This window comes from Ursus americanus, chromosome 37 (genome assembly GCF_024610735.1).
Source record: "Ursus americanus isolate L20-20 chromosome 37, mUrsAme1.1.p, whole genome shotgun sequence".
Classification (NCBI taxonomy): domain Eukaryota; kingdom Metazoa; phylum Chordata; class Mammalia; order Carnivora; family Ursidae; genus Ursus; species Ursus americanus.
In genome coordinates, this window is record NC_142163.1 from 9,769,267 (window position 1) to 9,791,728 (window position 22,462).

Below are 22,462 nucleotides of genomic sequence, written 5' to 3' on the forward strand. Positions count from 1 at the left end.
AAGTACTGAAAAAATTTAGTGACAATTATTCAGCATTAATGAATGAGTAGATAGGACATTTTAAATCATTTTTAGAGTGGAAGCATTTAAAGTTCAGAACAAATCAAGATTTGCAAGGTGGAGTATATTCTTGCTAACTAATTTGTTGGCTGCAAATTAAAATGAAAATTGTTCAGAAACTAATTTTTCATTTCTTATTCCCAATATCAAATCATCAAATGCCACACACTGAAATTCAAGGTCCTAAGTATGTCATTCAAAGGAAAGAATATGAAAAAAATTTCACATGGAAATGAAATGTGGGAGCCTATTTCTTATATTGTCTTATAAAATCAGGATAATATATTGCTTTAAGCTTTTTCTGCAGATGACTCCTCCACACTTCACTGATTTTTGTACCACAATTGGTTGAACATGACATATTCATTAGCAATGACCCAGCCTTTAAGATGACCAAAAATAAACTATTTTATGTCTATACAAAGAACTTTACAATGCATAGCAAAAGAGATGAACATATATCCCTTAATGTGATTTTATCCTGAAGAAATTATGTGAAATTATTTAAAGAACACACATAGTTTTTAATTTTTCCAGACCAGGATTCTTCAATAGTGCAAAATTATAAATTAGTGAAGGAATAGAGATGTGTTAAGAGATTTGTTAACAAGAAATGTGAAGTGAGTAAAAATCACCCAAAAATAGGGACTAATGAACTACAAAAAGTTTCATAAGAAAATATGTGTACATACCTATAAGAAAAAAAACTAAAAAGCAATATTCATTCCAATGTTGATTATCTTTGGGTTTGACTACAAGTAATTTTCATGTTTTTAAAACATTTTATGTCTTTTTAAATAACACGGCATCTGAGTTCAGGGTCTTCTATCCAAGTCATGTCAGTCACAGGCATAATAAATGAACAATACAAGTTTATTTGGGGTTGGGATTCAGAATAGTTGTGTTTCTGCTGCCTGACCCCTTGCAAAACTCTGGGACCTAGAGGAACATTGGCTTTGGCTGTTCCAGCCCACTCTACAATCCTTTTTTCTTCTACTACTTAGTGAATTGTGCCTTTCAGGACTTTTTGACATGTGTTTATGAGACTTCTTACCCCGGTGACTACTTTTCCTGTCAGCTGCCCCATTTCTCTTGTAGGAATCACACAGAATAGGGCTCCCTCTCCTGGGACTCCCACAGTATACATCATGGTTGCCCCCTATGCTTGTTCTCCAAACTTTTACAAAATAGGAGCCAGTGCAATCTGGTAGATGTCTCTATTAGCTTCCCAAAACTAAGTGTTAGGATTTCTAAACAGAAAGTTCAGAACGTTGCACTGTTTTCCTTTAGCACATTGTTATCATTCAAATAAATCTTCACAGCACAGATTTATTATAAATACATTTATTTATAAATAAATAAATAGCATTTATTGCTGGCAGTTTATCCTTTTTAGAAGGTATATTGCTGATGTTCAGAAGTGATAGAAGTGTTTCCTCCTGATACATAAAAGGGATTTACATAGGAGTGCCTGGATGGCTCACTTGGTTAAGCCTCCAACCCTTCGTTTCAGCTCCGGTCATGAACTCAGGGTCATGAGATTGAGCCCCACATTAAACTTGAGCTGGGCTTTGGTGCCTGCTTAAGATTCCCTCTCCCCCTCTCTCCCTCCCCCTTCAATAAGAAAATAAATCTTTAAATAAATAAATAAATAAATTGGGCTTACATAAATTGATGTCATATTTTGGTTCCTAGATTTCAAACTTATTCAAATGCTTTATCAAATGGCATTCTGAAAAGAAAGAAATCATAAGTTTGGGGATTTTTTTTCTTTCTTTCTTTTTTTAGTTTTGTGTAGTTGGCACACAATCTTGGTTAGTTTCAAGTGTACAACATAGTGATTCAACATCTATGCATATGCTGTGCTCACCACAACTGTAGCTACCATCTGTCACCATACAACACTTTTACAACACTATTAACTATATACCCATATGCTGTAACTTTCATCCCTGTTATTCATTGCAAAACTTGAAGCTTCTATTTCCCACTTCTTTTCATCCATTTTGCCCATCCATCCCTTTTACCTCTGGCAGCCATCTGTTTGTTCTCTGTATTTATAAGTCTATTTCTGCTTTTTTTGTTGTTGTTTATTCATTCGTTAAAGTTAACAGAATACACATTCTTTTTGAGTATACATGTACGGAAATCTATTGCATTTCCATACACCAATAATTAAACAGCAGAAAGAAATCAATTCCATTTATAATTGCACCAAAAACCATAAGATATGTAGGAATAAACCTAAGCACAGAGATGAAAGACCTATACTCTGAAAACTAAAAAACACTGATGAAAGAAATTGAAGATGACACAAAGAAAGAAAGATATTCCATACCCATGGATTGGATAAACAAATATTATTAAAATGTCTATACTAGCCAAAACAATCCACACACTCATGCAATCCCTATTAAAATAACAAGTATTTTGGGGAGTTAAGATGGCGGAGGAGTAGGGGACCCCTTTTTCAGCCGGTCTCCTGAGTCGAGCTGGATAGGTACCAGACCAGCCTAAATAACCATGGAATCAGCCTGAGACGCAGGAAGATACATATGGATCTCTACAAATGAACGTCTCCAGCGCCGAGTATTGAGGTACGAAGAGAGGAGCCCTGAAACCACGCACAGATATCGGAAGATAAACGGAAGGGGGAGGGAGCTGCCGTGTTCAGGCACCCTGAAGCGGCAGCCACCTGCACAGGGTAGCGGGCGGACTCACGGACTGCACCCGCGAGAGAGCAGACTGAGACCGGTGAGCTGGGAGCTGGGAGCCGGGAGCGGGCGCCACCAGGCATCTCGCAGAACACTGGAATCCCGGTGTGCTCACGGGATCCAGACTGAGACCGGGAGCTCCCGGAACGCACGGGGCGGCCAGCGGCTGGCAGCGTTAGAAAAACAAAGGACAGGGGCGCCTGGGTGGCACAGTTGTTAAGCATCTGCCTTCGGCTCAGGGTGCGATCCCGGAGTCCTGGGATCGAGCCCCACCTCAGGCTCCTCCGCTGTGAGCCTGCTTCTTCCTCTCCCATGCACCCTGCTTGTGTTCCCTCTCTCGCTGGCTGTCTCTCTCTCTGTGAAATAAATAAATAAATTCTTTAAAAAAAAGTAAAGAAACACAAAGGACAGAGACGCGCCGGCCCTGGAAGTGAGCGCAGGAACGCTGGGTGTGGGGCGCACATTCCGGGAGGCTGCAGGGTTGAGCAGCACCGACAGAAACAGAGTTAAAGTGCCCAGAACATCAGTGGAGAAGGGGCCGCAATCCCTCTGTTCTGTGACAATTCAGCCTCTGCTGCTCTGACTCTCAGAAGAGATATAGCAGACCGCCAGGGAAAGCCGCCAGAGAACAAAAGCCTGGAAATACCAGCTCACAGCGTGCCCATCCCCATCCCCCCTTGCAGGGGACAGGGAGACTCTACCCAAACAGGGTTGCCGGAGTATGTGTGCAGCAGGCCCCTCCCCCAGAACACAGAAGGCAGGCTGAAAATTCAAGAAGCCCACAACCCGGGGTGCCTGGGTGGCGCAGTCATTGAGCGCCTGTCTCCGGCTTAGGGCGTGATCCTGGCATTCTGGAAAAGAGTCCCTCATCGGGCTCCTCCGCTGGGAGCCTGCTTCTTCCTCTCCCACTCCCCTGTTTCTGTTCCCATTCTTGCTGATTGTCTGTCTCTCTCTCTCAGATAAATAAATAAATAAAATCTTTAAAGAAGAGCCCACATCCCTAAGATCCCTATAAAACAAGGGGAACGGCCTGGGCCCCAGTCAATAATTTGGGGTCTGGACAACCCCGCAACCTCTCCTCATCAGAATGACAAGAAGGAGAAGCCCCCCCCACACACACAGCAAAGAAAAGACAGTGAGTCTGTGGCCTCTGCCACAGAAATAATGGATATGGATGTAACCAAATTATCAGAAATGGAATTCAGAGTAACGATGGTCAAAATGATGAGTAGAATTGAGAAAACTATTAACGAAAAGGTTACTGAGAATATAGAATCCCTAAGGACAGAAATGAGAGCGAATCTGACAGAAATTAAAAATTCTATGAGCCAAATGCAGGCAAAACTAGAGGCTCTGACGACCAGGGTCACCGAAGCAGAGGAACATGTTAGTGAATTGGAGGATGGGTTAATAGAGGAAAAAACAAAAACAGAAGATGGTCTTAAAAAAATCCATGCCCACGAATGTAGGTTACAGGAGATTACTGACTCAATGAAACGATCCAATGTTAGAATCATCGGCATCCCCGAGGGGATGGAGAAAAACAGAGGTCTAGAAGAGCTATTTGAACAAATTGTAGCTGAAAACTTCCCCAATCTAGCGAGGGAAACAAACATTCGGGTCCAAGAGGCAGAGAGGACCCCTCCCAAGCTCAACCACGACAAACCTACACCATGTCATGTCATAGTGCAATTCGCAAATATTAGATCCAAGGATACAGTATTGAAAGTGGCCAGTGCAAAGAAATTTCTCACGTACCAAGGCAAAGGTTTCAGAATTATGTCAGACCTGTCTACACAGACCTGGAATGAGAGAAAGGGTTGGGGGAGTATTTAAAGCTCTTTCAGAGAAAAACATGCAGCCAAGGATCCTTTATCCAGCAAGGCTGTCATTCAGAATTGATGGAGAAATAATGACATTTCAGAATCGCCAGTCACTAACCAATTTCATAACCACGAAATCAGCCCTACAGGAGATATTACGGGGGGTTCTATAAAAGTAAAAAGGCCCCAAGAGTGATACAGAACAGAAAGTCACAGCCAATACAAACAAAGACTTTACTGGCAACATGGTATCATTAAAATCATATCTCTCAGTACTCAGTCTTAATATTAATGGCTTAAATTCTTGCTTTAAACGCCACAGGGTTGCAGATTGGATAAAAAGAAATGACCCATCCATTTGCTGTCTACAAGAGATTCATTTCGAACCCAAAGATGCATTCAGACTGAGAGTAAGGGGATGGAGTACCATCTTTCACGCAAATGGACCTCAAAAGAAAGCTGGGGTAGCAATTCTCATATCAGATAAATTGGATTTTAAACTACAGACTATAGTTAGAGATAGACTATAGTTTAAGATATTATTCTTAAAGGAAGTATTCAACAAGTGGATATGACAATTATAAATATATATGCCCCCAACAGGGGAGCAGCAAGATACACAAGCCAACTCTTAACCAGAAAAAAGAGACATATAAATAAAAATACATTAATAGTAGGGGACATCAAGCTTCCACTATCAGAAATAGAAAGAACACCCTGGCAAAAACTAAGCAAAAAATCAAAGCCTTTGAATGCCATACTGGATGAGTTGGAGCTCATAGATATATATAGAACACTACACCCCAGAACCAAAGAATACTCATTCTATTCTAATGCCCATGGAACATTCTCAAGAATAGACCATGTTCTGGGACACAAAACAGGTCTAAACTGATACCAAAACATTGAAATTATCCCCTGCATATTCTCAGACCACAATGCTCTGAAATTGGAACTCAACCACAAGCAAAAATTTGGAAGAAACTCAAACACTTGGAGACTAAGAACCATCCTGCTCAGGAATGACTTGATAAACCAGGAAATCAAAAATCAAATTAAACAATTTATGGAGACCAATGAGAATGAAAATACAACAGTCCAAAACCTATGGGATACCGCAAAGGCAGTCCTAAGGGGAAAATACATAGCCATCCAAGCCACACTCAAAAGAATAGAAAACTCTAAAATGCAGTTTTTATATTCTCACCTCAATAAGCTGGAACAGCAACAGAGGGACAGGCCTAATCCACACACGAGGAAGCAGTTGACCAAAATTAGAGCTGAAATCAATCAAGCAGAAACCAGAAGTACAGTAGAGCAGATCAACAGGACTAGAAGCTGGTTCTTGGAGAGAATCAATAAAATTGACAGACCACTGGCAACACTTATCCAAAAGAAAAGAGAAAGGACCCAGATTATTAAAATTATGAATGAAAATGGAGAGGTCATGACAAACACCATTTAATTGGAAGGATTCTTAGAAATTTTTATCAACAGCTGTATGTCAATACTAAGCAATCTGGAAGAGATGGAATCCTTCCTGGAAACCTATAAACTACCAAGATTGAAACAGGAAGAAATTGATTTCTTAAACAGAACAATTAATTATGAAGAAATTGAGTCAGTGATAAACAACCTTCCAAATAACAAAACTCCAGGCCCGGACGGTTTTCCTGGGGAATTCTACCAAACATTCAAAGAAGAAATAATACCTATTCTCCTAAAGCTATTTCAAAAAATAGAAACAGAAGGAAAGCTACCAAATTCATTCTATGAGGCCAATATTACCTTGATCCCCAAACCAGGCAAAGACCCCCATCAAAAAGGAGAATACAGACCGATTTCCCTAATGAATATGGATGCCAAAATCCTCAACAAGATCCTTGCTAATAGAATCCAATAGTACATTAAAAGGAATATCCACCACGATCAAGTGGGATTCACACCTGGGATGCAAGCGTGGTTCAATATTCGCAAATCAATCAGTGTGATACATCATATATACAAGAAAAGACTCAGGAACCATATGATCCTCTCAACTGATGCTGAAAAAGCATTTGACAAAATACAGCATCCTTTCCTGGTTAAAACCCTTCAGAGTGTAGGAATAGAGGGTACATTTCTCAATCTCATAAAAGCCATCTATGAAAATCCTACTGCAAATATTATTCTCAATGGGAAAAAGGTGGAAGCCTTTCCCTTAAGATCAGGAACTCGACAAGGATGCCCACTCTCGCCATTATTATTCAACATAGTACTAGAAGTCTTTGCAACAGCAATCAGACGACAAAAAGGGATCAAAGGTATTCAAATTGGCAAAGAAGTCAAAATGTCTCTCTTCGCAGATGACATGATACTCTATATGGAAAACCCAAAAGAAGCCACTCCCAAGCTATTAGAAGTTATAGAGCAATTCAGTAACATGGAGGGATACAAAATCAATGCTCAGAAATCAGTTGCATTTCTATACACAAATAACGAGACCGAAGAAAGAGAAATTAGGGAATCCATCCCATTTACAATAGCACCAAAAACCATACGTTACCTTGGAATTGACTTAACCAGAGACGTAAAGGACCTATATTCCAGAAACTATAAATCACTCTTGAAAGACATTGAGGAAGACACAAAAAGATGGAAAGATATTCCGTGCTCATGGATCGGAAGAATTAACATAGTTAAAATGTCTATGCTACCCAGAACATTCTACACTTTCAATGCTATCCCGATCAAAATACCGAGGACATTTTTCAAAGAACTGGAACAAATAGTCCTTAAATTTGTGTGGAACCAGAAAAGACCCCGAATCTCCAAGGAACTGTTGAAAAGGAAAAACAAAGCTGGGGGCATCACAATGCCGGATTTCAAGCTGTACTACAAAGCTGTGATCACAAAGACAGCATGGTACTGGCACAAAAACAGACACATAAAACAATAGAACCTAATAGAGAGCCCAGAAATGGACCCTCAGCTCCTTGAGCAACTAATATTTGATAAAGCAGGAGAAAACATCTAGTGGGAAAAAGACAGTCTCTTCAATAAATAGTGCTGGGAAAATTGGACAGCTACATGCAAAAGAATGAAACTTGACCACTCTCTCACACCATACACAAAAATAAACTCCAAATGGATGAAAGACCTCGATGTGAGACAAGAATCCATCAAAATTCTAGAGGAGAACATAGGCAGCAATCTCTACGACATCGGCCAAAGCAACCTTTTTCATGACACATCCCCAAAGGCAAGAGAAACAAAAGATAAAATGAATTTATGGGACTTCATCAAGATTAAAAGTTTCTGCACAGCCAAGGAAACAGTCAGAAAAACTAAGAGGCAGCCCACGGAATGGGAGAAGATATTTGCAAATGACACTACAGATAAAGGACTGGTATCCAAGATCTACAAAGAACTTCTCAAACTCAATACACGAGAAACAAATAAACAAATCAAAAAATGGGCAGAAGATATGAACAGACACTTTTCCAATGAAGAAATACAAATGGCTAACAGACACATGAAAAAATGTTCAAAATCATTAGCCATCAAGGAAATTCAAATCAAAACCACACTGAGATACCACCTTACGCCAGTTAGAACGGCAAAAATAGACAAGGCAAGAAACAACAATTGTTGGAGAGGATGTGGAGAAAGGGGATCCCTCCTACATTGTTGGTGGGAATGCAAGTTGGTACAGCCACTCTGGAAAACAGTGTGGAGGTCCCTTAAAAAGTTAAAAATTGAGATACCCTATGATACAGCCATTGCACTACTGGGTATTTACCCCAAAGATACAGACATAGTAAAAAAAAGAGCCATATGCACCCCAATGTTCATAGCAGCAACATCCACAATAGCTAAATCATGGAAGGAGCCAAGATGCCCTTCAACAGATGACTGGATTAAGAAGTTGTGGTCCATATATACAATGGAATATTACTCAGCTGTCAGAGGGAACGAGTTCTCAACATTTGCTACAACGTGGACGGCACTGGAGGAGTTAATGGTAAGTGAAATAAGTCAAGCAGAGAAAGACAACTATCATATGATTTCTCTCATCTATGGAACATAAGAACTAGAATGATCAGTAGGGGAAGAAAGGGATAAAGAAAGGGGGGTAATCAGAAGGGGAATGAAACATGAGAGACTATGGACTATGAGAAACAAACTGAGGGCTACAGAGGGGAGGGGGGTGGGAGAATGGGATAGGCCGGTGATGGGTAGCAAAGAGGGCACGTATTGCATGGTGCACTGGGTGTTATACACAACTAATGAATCATCGAGCCTTACATCGGAAACCGGGGATGTACTGTATGGTGACTAACATAATATAATAAAAAATAATTATAAAAAAATAAAATAAAAAAAAATAAAGGTAAAAAAAAAAAGAAGTTGTGGTCCATATATACAATGGAATATTATTCAGCAATCAGAAAGAACGAGTTCTCAACATTTGCTACAACATGGACGGCACTGGAGGAGATAATGGTAAGTGAAATAAGTCAAGCAGAGAAAGACAACTATCATACGATTACTCTCATCTATGGAACATAAGAACTAGGATGATCGGTAGGGGAAGAAAGGGATAAAGAAAGGGGGGGTAATCAGAAGGGGGAATGAAACATGAGAGACTATGGACTCTGAGAAACAAACTGAGGACCTCAGAGGGGAGGGGGGTGGGGGAATGGGATAGGCTGGTGATGGGTAGTAAGGAGGGCACGTATTGCATGGTGCACTGGGTGTTATACACAACCTGAATCATCGAGCCTTACATCGGAAACTGGGGATGTACTGTATGGTGACTAACATAATATAATAAAAAATCATTAAAAAAAAAAGAACTGGAACAAATAGTCCTTAAATTTGTATGGAAACAGAAAAGGCCCCGAATCTCCAAGGAACTGTTGAAAAGGAAAAACAAAGCTGGGGGCATCACAATGCCAGATTTCGAGCTGTACTACAAAGCTGTGATCACAAAGACAGCATGGTACTGGCACAAAAACAGACACATAGACCAATGGAACAGAATAGAGAGCCCAGAAATGGACCCTCGGTTCTTTGGGCAACTAATATTTGATAAAGCAGGAAAAAACATCCGGTGGGAAAAAGACAGTCTCTTCAATAAATGGTGCTGGGAAAATTGGACAGCTACATGCAAAAGAATGAAACTTGACCACTATCTCACACCATACACAAAAATAAACTCCAAATGGATGAAAGACCTCGATATGAGACAGGAATCCATCAAAATTCTAGAGGAGAACATAGGCAGCAACCTCTATGACATCGGCCAAAGCAACCTTTTTCATGACACATCCCCAAAGGCAAGAGAAACAAAAGATAAAATGAATTTATGGGACTTCATCAAGACTAAAAGTTTCTGCACAGCCAAGGAAACAGTCAGAAAAACTAAGAGGCAGCCCACGCAATGGGAGAATATATTTGTAAATGACACTACAGATAAAGGACTGGTATCCAAGATCTACAAAGAACTTCTCAAACTCAATACACGAGAAACAAATAAACAAATCAAAAAATGGGCAGAAGATATGAACAGACACTTTTCCAATGATGACATACAAATGGCTAACAGACACATGAAAAAATATTCAAAATCATTAGCCATCAAGGAAATTCAAATCAAAACCACACTGAGATACCACCTTACGCCAGTTAGAATGGCAAAAATAGACAAGGCAAGAAACAACAATTGTTGGAGAGGATGTGGAGAAAGGGGATCCCTCCTACATTGTTGGTGGGAATGCAAGTTGGTACAGCCACTCTGGAAAACAGTGTGGAGGTCCCTTAAAAAGTTAAAAATTGAGATACCCTATGATCCAGCCATTGCACTACTGGGTATTTACCCCAGAGATACAGACGTAGTGAAGAGAAGGGCCATATGCACACCAATGTTCATAGCAGCAATGTCCACAATAGCTAAATCATGGAAGGAGCCAAGATGCCCTTCAACAGATGACTGGATTAAGAAACTATGGTCCGTATATACAATGGAATATTACTCAGCTATCAGAAAGAACGAGTTCTCAACATTTGCTACAACATGGACGGCACTGGAGGAGATAATGGTAAGTGAAATAAGTCAAGCAGAGAAAGACAACTATCATATGATTTCTCTCATCTATGGAACATAAGAACTAGGATGATCGGTAGGGGAAGAAAGGGATAAAGAAAGGGGGGGTAATCAGAAGGGGGAATGAAACATGAGAGACTATGGACTATGAGAAACAAACTGAGGGCCTCAGAGGGGAGGAGGGTGGGGGAATGGGATAGGCCGGTAATGGGTAGTAAGGAGGGCATGTATTGCATGGTGCACTGGGTGTTATACACAACTAATGAATCATCGAGCCTTACATCGGAAACCGGGGATGTACTGTATGGTGACTAACATAAATTAATAAAAGTTTCATCATCTCAGAAAAAAAAATAACAAGTGTTTTTTCTCAGAAGTATAACAAAAACTCTAAAATTTATATGGAACCAGTAAAGGTCCTGAATACGACCCTGAAAGTAATCTTGAAAAAGGAAAGCAAAGCTGGAGCATCACAATTCTGGACTTGAAGCTCTATTAAAGTCTGTCATCACAAAGACAGCATGGTACTGGCACAAAAACAGACACATAGATCAATGGAACAGAATAGAGAACCCAGAAATGGACCCTTGGCGGCTGGTGGTATTAGAAACACAAAGGACAGAGACACGCTGGCCCTGGAAGTGAGGGCTGGGACGTCGGGTGTGGGGCGCAGGGTTGAGCAGCACCAACAGTAACAGAGTTAAAGTGGCCAGAACATCAGTGGAGAACGGTCGTGATACCTCTGTTCTCAGACAGAGGTTGAGATTTGGCCACAGATGCTCTGACTGTGAGAAGAGGCGCAACAAACCTCCAGGGAAAACTGCCAGAGAACAAAAGCCTGGAAATACCAGCTCACAGCATGCCCATCCCCATCCCCCCTCGCAGGGGACAGAGAGACTCTACCCAAACCGGGTGGCCTGAGTATCGGAGCAGCAGGCCCCTCCCCCAGAAGGCAGTCTGAAAAATCAAGAAACCCACATCCCTAAGATCCCTATAAAACAAGTGCTCATGGCCTGGATCCTAGTCAAATATTTGAGCTCTGGACAACCCCGCAACCACTCCTCATCAGAATGAAGTGGAGAAATCCCCCCCAGCAAAGAAAAGACAATGAGTCTGAGGCTTCTGCCACAGAACTAATGGATATGGATATAACCAAATTATCAGAAATGGAGTTCAGAGTAACAATGGTCAAGATGATGTGTAGACTTGAAAAAAGTATTAACGAACATGTTAATGAGAATATAGAATCTCTAAGGGCATAAATGAGAGCGAATCTGGCAGAAATTAAAATTCTATGAGCCAAATGCAGTCATAACTAGGGGCTCTGACGGCCAGGGTGAATGAGGCAGAAGGACGTATTAGCGAATTGGAGGATGGGTTAGTAGAAGAGAAAGCTAGACTAGAATCTGGACTCAAAAAAATTTACACTCAGGAACGTAGGTTATGGGAGATTACTAACTCAATGAAACGTTCCAATGTCAGAATCATTGGCATCCCCGAGGGGGTGGAGAAAAACAGAGGTCTAGAAGAGATATTTGAACAAATTGTAGCTGAAAAATTCCCTAATCTAGCAAGGGAAACAAACATTCATGTCCAAGAGGCAGAGAGGACCCTTCCCAAGCTCAACCACGACAAACCTACACCACGTCACGTCATAGTGCATTTCGCAAATATTATCCAAGGATACATTATTGAAAGCGGCCAGGGCAAAAAAATTTCTCACGTACCAAGGCAAAGGTATCAGAATTATGTCAGACCTGTCTACACAGACCTGGAATGAGAGAAAGGGTTGGGGGGGGGGGCATTTTTAAATCTCTTTCAGAGAAAAACATGCAGCCAAGGATCCTTTATCTAGCAAGGTGGTCATTCAGAATGGATGGAGAAATAAAGACCTTCCAGACTCGCCAGCCATTGACCAATTTCGTAACCATGAAATCAGCCCTACAGGAGATATTAAGGGGGGTTCTATAAAAGTAAAAAGGCCCCAAGAGTGATATAGAACAGAAAGTCACAATCGGTAGAAACAAAAACTTTACTGGCAACATGGCATCATTAAGATCATATCTCTCAATAATCAGTCTCAATGTAAATGGCCTAAATGCTCCCATAAGATGCCACAGAGTTGCAGATTGGATAAAAAGACATTACCCATCCATTTGCTATCTACAAGAGACTCATTTTGAACCTAAAGATACATCCAGACCGAACGTAAAGGGATGGAATACCAACTTTCACGCCAATGGACCTCAAAAGAAAGCTGGGGTAGCCTCACTCAAAAAAATAGAAAAATCTAAAATGCAGTCTTTATATTCTCACCTCAAGAAGCTGGAACAGCAAAGAGGGACAGGCCTAATGCATGCACAAGGAAGCAGTTGACCAAGATTAGAGCAGAAATCAATGAATTAAAAACCAGGAGTAGAGTAGAGCAGATCGACAGAACTAGAAGGTGGTTCTTTGAGAGAACCAACAAAATTGACGAACTGCTGGCAAGACTTATCCAAAAGAATAGAAAAAGGACCCAAATTAATAAAATTATGGATGAAAAAGGAGAGGTCACAACCAACACCAATGAAATTGGAAGGTTTATTAGAAACTTTTATCCACAGCTATATGCCAATAAATTAAGCAAGCTGGAAGAGATGGAGGCCTTCCTGGAAGCCTATAAACTACCAAGACTGAAACAGGAAGAAATTGATTTTTTAAACAGACCAATTAATTATGAAGAGATTGAGTCAGTGATAAACAACCTTCCAAATAACAAAATGCCAGGCCCGGATGGTTTTCCTAGGGAATTCTACCAAACATTCAAAGAAGAAATAATAGCTATTCTCCTAAAGCTATTTCAAGAAATAGAAAAAGAAGGAAAGCTACCAAACTCATAGATGAGGCCATTATTAACTTGATCCACAAACCAGGCAAAGAACCCATCAAAAAGGAGAATTACAGACTGACTTCCTAATGAATATGGATGCCAAAATCCTCAACATGGTCCTGGATAATAGAACCCAACAGTACATTAAAAGGATTATCCATCATGACCAAGTGGGATTCATCCCTGGGATGCAAGGGTGGTTCAACATTCGCAAATCGAAGAGCGTGATACATCATATCAACAAGAAAAGACTCAGGAACCATATGATCCTCTCAATTGATGCAGAAAAAGCATTTGACAAAATACAGCATCCTTTCCTGGTTAAAACCATTCAGAGTGTACGGATAGCGGGTACATTCCTCAATCTCATAAAAACCATCTATGAAAAGCCTACAGCAAATATCATTCTCAATGGGGAAAAGGTGGAAGTCTTTCCCTTAAGATCAGGAACACAACAAGGATGCCCACTCCCACCACTATTATTCAACATAGTACTAGAAGTCCTTGCAACAGCAATCAGACGACAAAAAGGGATCATAAGTATTCAAATCGGCAAAGAAGAAGTCAAAATGTCTCTCTTCGCAGATGACATGATACTCTATATGGAAAACCCAAAAGAAGCCACTCCCAAACTATTAGAAATTATAGAGCAATTCAGTAATGCGGTGGGATACAAAATCAATGCTCAGAAATCAGTTGCATTTCTATACACAAATAACGAGACTGAAGAAAGAGAAATTAGGGAATCCATCCCATTTACAATAGCACCAAAAACCATACATTACCTTGGAATTGACTTAACCAGAGGCGTAAAGGATCTATATTCTAGAAACTATAAATCACTCTTGAAAGACATTGAGAAAGACACAAAAAGATGGAAAAATATTCCATGCTCATGGATCGAAAGAATTAACATAGTTAAAAAGTCCATGCTACCCAGAGCAATCTACACTTTCAGTGCTATCCCGATCAAAGTACCAATGACGTTTTCAAAGACCTGTAACAAATAGTCCTTAAATTTGTATGGAACCAGAAAAGACCCCTAATATCCAAGGAATTGTTGAAAAGGAAAACCAAAGCTGGGGGCATCACAATGCCAGATTTCGAGCTGTACTACAAAGCTGTGATCACAAAGACAGCATGGTACTGGCACAAAAACAGACACATAGACCAATGGAACAGAATAGAGAACCCAGAAATGGACCCTCGGCTCTTTGGGCAACTAATATTTGATAAAGCAGGAAAAAGCATCCGGTGGAAAAACGACAGTGTCTTCAATAAATGGTGTTGGGAAAATTAGACAGCTATATGAAAAAGAATGAAATTTGCCCACTCTCTCACAGCATACCGAAGATAAACTCCAAATGGATGAAAGACCTTGATGTGAGACAGAAATCCATCAAAATCCTAGAGGAGAACATAGGCAGCAACCTCTTTGACATCGGCCACAGCAACGTTTTTCATGACACATTTCCAAAGGCAAGAGAAACAAAAGATAAAATGAACTTGTGGGACTTCATCAAGAGAAAGAGCTACTGCACAGCCAAGGAAACAGTCCAAAAAACAAAAAGGCAGCCCACGTAATGGGAGAATATATTTTCAAATGATTCTACAGATAAAAGACTGGTATCCAAGATCTACAAAGAACTTCTCAAACTCAATACACAACAAATAAATAAACAGATCATAAAATGGGCAGAAGATATGAACAGACACTTTTCCAATGAAGACATACAAATGGCTAACAGACACATGAAAAAATGTTCTAAATCATTAGCCATCAGAGAAATTCAAATCAAAACCACACTAAGAAACCACCTTACGCCAGTTAGAATGGCCAAACTGAGAGGCAAGAAACAAAATTGTTGGAGAGGATGTGGAGAAAGGGGATCCCTCCTACATTGTTGGTGGGAATGCAAGTTGGTACAGCCACTCTGGAAAACAGTGTGGAGGTCCCTTAAAAAGTTAAAAATTGAGCTACCCTATGATCCAGCCATTGCACTCCTGGGTATTTACCCCAAAGATACAGACATAGTGAAGAGAAGGGCCATATGCACCCCAATGTTCATAGCAGCGATGTCCACAATAGCTAAATCTTGGAAGGAGCCAAGATGCCCTTCAACAGATGACTGGATTAAGAAGTTGTGGTCCATATATACAATGGAATATTATTCAGCTATCAGAAAGAACGATTTCTGAACATTTGCTGCAACATGGACAGCACTGGAGGAGATAATGGAAAGTGAAATAAGTCAAGCAGAGAAAGACAACTATCATATGATTTCTCTCATCTATGGAACATACGAACTAGGATGATCAGTAGGGGAAGAAAGGGATAAAGAAAGTGGGGGTAATCAGAAGGGGGAATGAAACATGAGAGACTATGGACTATGAGAAACAAACTGAGGGCCTCAGAGGGGAGGGGGGTGGGGGAATGGGATAGGCCGGTGATGGGTAGTAAGGGGGGCATGTATTGCATGGTGCACTGGGTGTTATACACAACTAATGAATCATTGAACTTTACATCAGAAACCGGAGATGTACTGTATGGTAATTAACATAATTTAATAAAAAACATTAAAATTAAAAAAATTAAAAATCATAAAAAAATAAACACAGATGCAGAAATCGTCAACAAATATATTTGTAATCCCAATTCAACAAAACCTAATGGTCAATTAAGATCTTTTTCAAGGATACAGAGACAGTTCATCATGCACAATCACTCATGTGATGTCTCACATTAACAAAATAAAGGCTAATAATCATCTCAATACATGCAGAAAAAGCAGTTTACAAAAATAAACTATCTATATATCAAAAATACTCTCCACAGAATGGGTACGGAGAGTATGTATCTTAATAAAGGGCTTATGTGATAACCCCACATCTGACATTATAATTCATTTGAAAAGCTGTAACTTCCCCTATACACAGGGAAAAAACAAGGATGTTCATTCTCACAACTTGTATTCAACATAGTATTAGAAATCAGTCAGAGTAATTAAAAAGAAAAACATATGAAGACATATAAATTGAAAAGGAAGAAGTAAAACAGTCACTACTTGAATATGATGTGATATTATAATCTGCAGATTCAATGCATTCCTTATCAAAATTCCAATGATATTTTTCATAGAAACAGAATAAATAATTCTAAAATTTATATGGAACCACAAAAGACTCCGAATAGGCAAAGCATTTTTGAAAAGAGCAAAGTTTGAGGCATTACACTTCTTGATATCAACCTATATTTGAAACTATATTAAAAGCTAATAGTCTTTAAAACCGTATGGTAAAAACAGTATTTGTAAAAAACCAGACAGATGGTGGAACAGAATAGAGAATGTAGAATTAAATCCATACATATATATGTATATGTCTTCAATAAATGGTGTTGGAAAAACTGGACAGCCACATGCAAAAAAACAATAATAATAATTAAACTGAGCCACTGTCAGACACAAAAATTGACTCAAGTATATTAAAGACTAGAATATAGAGCCTGAAACCATAAAACTCAAAAAACAGAGGTTGTAAATTCCATGACAGATTTTGGTGAAGATTTTTTTTAATCTAACATCAAAGACAACAGGAACAAAAGCAAAAATGTGGACTACATCAACTAAAAATTCAATGGCAAAGCAAATAATAAAATTAAAAAGCAATCCAATGAATCAGAGAAAATGTTTGCAAATCATAATTCTGATAAGGAGCAAATATCCAAACTATATAAAGAACTCATCCAGGTAACAACAAAAAATAAAGCATTTAATTAAAAAATGAACAGGAGATTTGAACACAAGTTTTTCCAAAGAGACAAATAGATGGCCAAAAGGTACATAAAAACATGTTCAACATTACTAATCATCATGAAAATGCAAATAAAAACTACACTGAGTTATTGCCTTATGCTTGTCAAAATGGTTAGTATGAAAAGACTTGAAATAACCATTGTTGGTAAGGATATGGAGAAAAGGGAACTCTTAAGCAATGTTGGTGGGGATATAAGTTCAGTTACTAAGGACAACAGTAACTAAGTTTTCCAAAAAATTAAAAATAGAACTAGCATACAACCAAGCAATTCCAGTTCTGGGCATTTTCCCAAAAAGAAAAACCAGAAACACTAACTCAAAATGATTTATGAACCCTCATGAACATTGCAACACTATAATAGCCATGATGTGGGAAAAACTTAAGTGTCCATTGATGCATAAAATAAGTTGTAATATGTATATACAATGAGCTATTACTCAGCTATAAAAAAAAGAATAAAATCTTGTCATTTGCAACAACATGGATGAATCTCAAGGACAGTGAGATAAGTGAAATAAGACAGAAAATGACACTACTATATAATCTCTCAAATAAATCTTAAACCAAAGTTAAACAAATAAAATCTTAGACCAGAGAACAGATTGATGTTTGACCCAGGGGTAAGTGGTGGGAGATTTGGGTAAAGAACATAGGAAATAATGAAGGAATGAAGGAATGAAGGAATGAAGGGAGGGAGGGAGGGAGGGAGGGAGGGAGGGAGGGAGGGAGGGAGGGAGGGAGGGGCAGAGAGAGGGAGAAAGTTGGTTTTAGACCTTGTGCTGGAAGAACAGGAATCTTGAGAAGATTTCTCTAAGAGCAAAAGAGCTGGAAATTGCCATTTCTTTCCTTCACTCTCCAGCCTGGATAGCCAGACACTTATCTGAACCATCAAGAATACTCTCCGCCTACCTTGCCAACAGGGCACATCCCACTGCAGTGTTCCAGTTTGAATCCACCTATACAACCCACCCCACTCAGCAGATGTGTCCTTCCCAACATGTCTCCTGCCAAGTCTCATCCACAAGCAGCCCCAGCAAGGACCTGTGCCATTCAAAGTTACTCCTGCCTTGTGGTGGGGAGAGATAAACTCACACACCAGTTCAACTGCAGCTCCAGCAGCCAAACCTTATAAATGGCAGTGTAGAGAGAGGCCCTGCCAATCGGTGTTTCAGTAGCCCCAGCAGGTGGACTGAGCGCAGGCACCTGGTCTTACTGACAGACCCACCCATCAACAAAAACCTCTCAGGGACAACACAGGGAGAGAGCCCTGAAGTTTGAGGTTACTGCAGCCCCAGCAGACAGATAAGGGACAAAGGAACTTTCACCAGCTGTGCCACCCATGAAAGCCTCACAGCAGACAATTTACGGAAAATGCCCTGCAGGTCAGTGCTACCGCTGCCCTGGAAAATGGGCTGAGCGTAGACATCTGGTTTGACTGCTGACACCTTCCAATTATAAGCCAAAAGTGGCCCCTTAACAACACAGGAACTAAACGCTGCCCACAACAGGCAAAGTGAGCCATTGCAGACGACTGGACCAAAGGCAAATTGACTCAGCCATAATAGTAGAATGTATGTATGCACATAGAAGACATCTCTGATAGATATATCTATCTAGCTATCAAATCATTTCAAACACCTGGTAAAACAAGAAGAGATCTGGAAAAAAAATGCTGCAATTCTATAAGTATTGAAAAGTGACACTTTTGGGAAAATAGGAAGTGTAGAGACTTGAATCTAGGGCTTTGTAGCTGACAATGTGGCAGAAGAGAGGGAGCCCATCTGAAGAGGCTACGGCAAAGTATTATTAGCAGTGAAGCACAAAATAGAATTTTAGAAGTGTGCTACAGTGTGGCTTAAAGGTGATTAGGTAGCAAAGTGGGACAAAAACCCAGGTGTGACAGCCTGGTCTCAGATCCTCAAGGTTGCCAGAATGGGTGGTGCCTAAAAATGTCAGAATTCCCAGGCATAGGAGTGGGGAAGCTGTCTGGGAACAGTGACTCTATGTGCTGGCTTTTTGTTCTGTGTTGCCATAAGCTGTAAACTGCTGCATAGTCGTGTGACCACTTTCCTGGGATGGGTCCAAGAAAAGGTAGAAACCTGGCCTGACCACTACCTTCTCCAGCAGGAACAGCAGAGGTCCTGGCCCCAGTAGTCTGTAAAATCTGGAGTTTTGGAAGTCAGTTGTGTACCTGAGATAAAAACACTCAGTCACAGGCTGATGGAAACAGAAGCACATAAGACTGATTAAGTGCTTTCCTCTCAGGGTTTACTGAAGAGTGGAGGGTGTGAACTTTCAGTTCTGGGGCTAAAGAAGAGGGCACTGCCATAATCATCCTGCCGTCAGTGTTGATAGCCTTCAGGAGCAAAACAGCACCACCTAGTGGACTCTAGAGACACACTGAGCCTTACCTGTGTGCAAGGGAATTGCATTAGTAAGGGGCTGAGTCCACCTGAGAATCAGTGCAACAGGCCCATCTCCAATATGTTTCAAAAAAACATAGAAGACATTAGAGAATCCCCTTCTGTGGAAATAAAAGAACTAAATCTAATTAGGCCCAAATTAGAAATGCTGTAACCACACTGCAGTCCTAAATGGAGACTATAAAACTGAGGATGAAAGAGGCAGGGAGTGAATAAGTCATATAGAACACAAAATGATGGAGAATAAGGAAGGTGAGAAAAACAATTACTGGATCATGATAAGAGAATTCAAGAAATCCGTGATACCAAAACCAAAATAATATTCAAATAATAGGCATGCCAGAAGAGGGAGAGTGGGAGAGAAGAGCAGAAGGTCAATTTGAATAAACTACAACTGAGAACCTTCTTAATCTGGAGAAGGAACAGGCATTCAAATCCAAGAGGCACAAAGAACCCCCCTCAGAATCAATAAAAATAGGTCAACACCTCGACATACAATTATGAAGCTTGCAAATTTCAAAAATAAAGAAAAAATCCCGAAAGCAGCTCAGGACAAGAGGTCTTTAACCTACAAGGGTGGACATAGAAGGCTTGCAGCATACCTGTCCACAGAAACCTGGTGGGCCAGGAAAGGACTGGCATGATAAACTCAATGTGCTAAATGGGAAACATATGCAGCCAAGGATCCTTGATCCAGCAAGGCTGTCATTCAGAAGAGAAGGAGAGATCAAGAGTTTCCACGACCAACAAAAATGAAAGGAATTTGGGAACACTAAGCCAGCCCTCCAAGAAATAGTAAAGGTGAATCTTTGAGCAGACAGAGAGCCCAAAAGTAACAAAGACTTGAAAGGAACAGACACAATCTATAGGAACAGCACCTTTATAGCTATACAATGGAAATAAATTCATATCTTTTAATAATTATTCTGAATGTAAATGGACTAAACGTCCCAATCAAAATACATAGGGGATCAGAATGGATTAAAAGAAAAAAAAGACAAATCTATATACTATCTACAAAAGTCTCATTGTAGTTTTTTAAAAGACAGAGAGAGAAGCAGCAAGAGAGGGAATACAAGGAGGGGTAAGGGAGAGGGAGAAGCAGGCTTCCCACTGAGCAGGGGGACCAATGGAGGACTAGATCCCATGACCCTAGGATCATGACCTGAGCTGAAGGCAGACTCTTAACAACTGAACTACCTAGGTGCCCCTACAAAAGACTCATTTTACACCCAAAGAAACCTCCAGATTGAAAGTGAGGGAATAGAAAACCATGTTTAATGCCAATGGACAGCAAAAGAAAGTTGGAGTAGCCATACTGATCAGACAAACCAGATTTTAAACCAAAGACTGTGGTAAGACATTAAGGGACACTATGGCATACTAATGGGGTCTACCCAACAAGGTCTAGCAATTGTAAATATTTATGGCCCTAACATGGGAGCACCCAAATACATACATCAATTAATAAGAAACTTAGAAAAACTCACTGATAATAATAATGCTCACTGATAATAATACAATAATCACAGTGACTTCAACACTCCACTCACAGCAATGGACAGCTCATCTAAGCAGATCAACAAGGAAACAAGGGCCTTTGAATAACACCCTGGCCAGATAGACTTAACCCATATATTCAGAGTATTTCTTCCTAAAGCAGCAGAATATACATTCTTTTCCAATGAACATGGAACATTCTGTGGAATAAATCATATACTGGGTCACAAATCAGGTCTCAACCAGTACAACAAGATTGAGATCATACCATGCATATTTTCAGACCACAATGTTTTTTTAAAACTTCAACTCAATTACAAAAGAAATATGGAAAGAATAAAAACACATGGAGGTTAAAGGGCATCCTGTTAAAGAATGAGTCTGTCAACCAGGAAATTAAAGAAAAACTAAAAAAATACACGGAAGCAATGAAAATGAAAACATGACATTTCAAAATCTTTGGAATGCAGCAAAGGTGGTCCTAAGAGGCAATATTCATCATTATAGGCTTCCTCTAGAAACAAGAAAAGTCTTGGAGGAAAAAGATGAAGGAGGAGTAGGGGACCCCTGTTTCAGCTGGTCCCCTGAGTCAAGCTGGATATGTACCAGACCATCCTGAACACCCACGAAATCAGCCTGAGACGCAAGAAGATACATCTGGATCTCTACAAACGAACATCTCCAGTGCTGAATATTGAGGTAGGAAGCGGGAAGCCATGAAACCGTGCATAGATATTGGATGATAAATGGAAGGGGGAGGGAGCCACTGCGCTCAGGTATGGGGAAGCAGAAGCCACTTGACTGGGGAGCTGGCCGGACTCACAGACCAACACCAGCAAGAAAGCCGACTGAGACTGTGAGCCCAGAAACTCATGCATAACCAGAATGAAAACCAGAGCTCTGGAGCGCTCACTGGAAATGGATTGAAACTGAGCTCGGGATCGCACACTTGAACTAGACTGAAGCTGAGAGCTCAGGAGAGCGTGCATGACCAGACGGAAAACTGGTGTTCCAGAGAGCTTCTGAACCACACTGAAACAGGAAGCTCCAGAGCACGCATGGGACCTGGGGACAGCTGGCGGTGTTAGAAACACAAAGGACAGAGACATGCCAGCCCTGGAAGTGAGGGCTGGGACACCAGCTGTGGGGTACACAACCTGGGACGC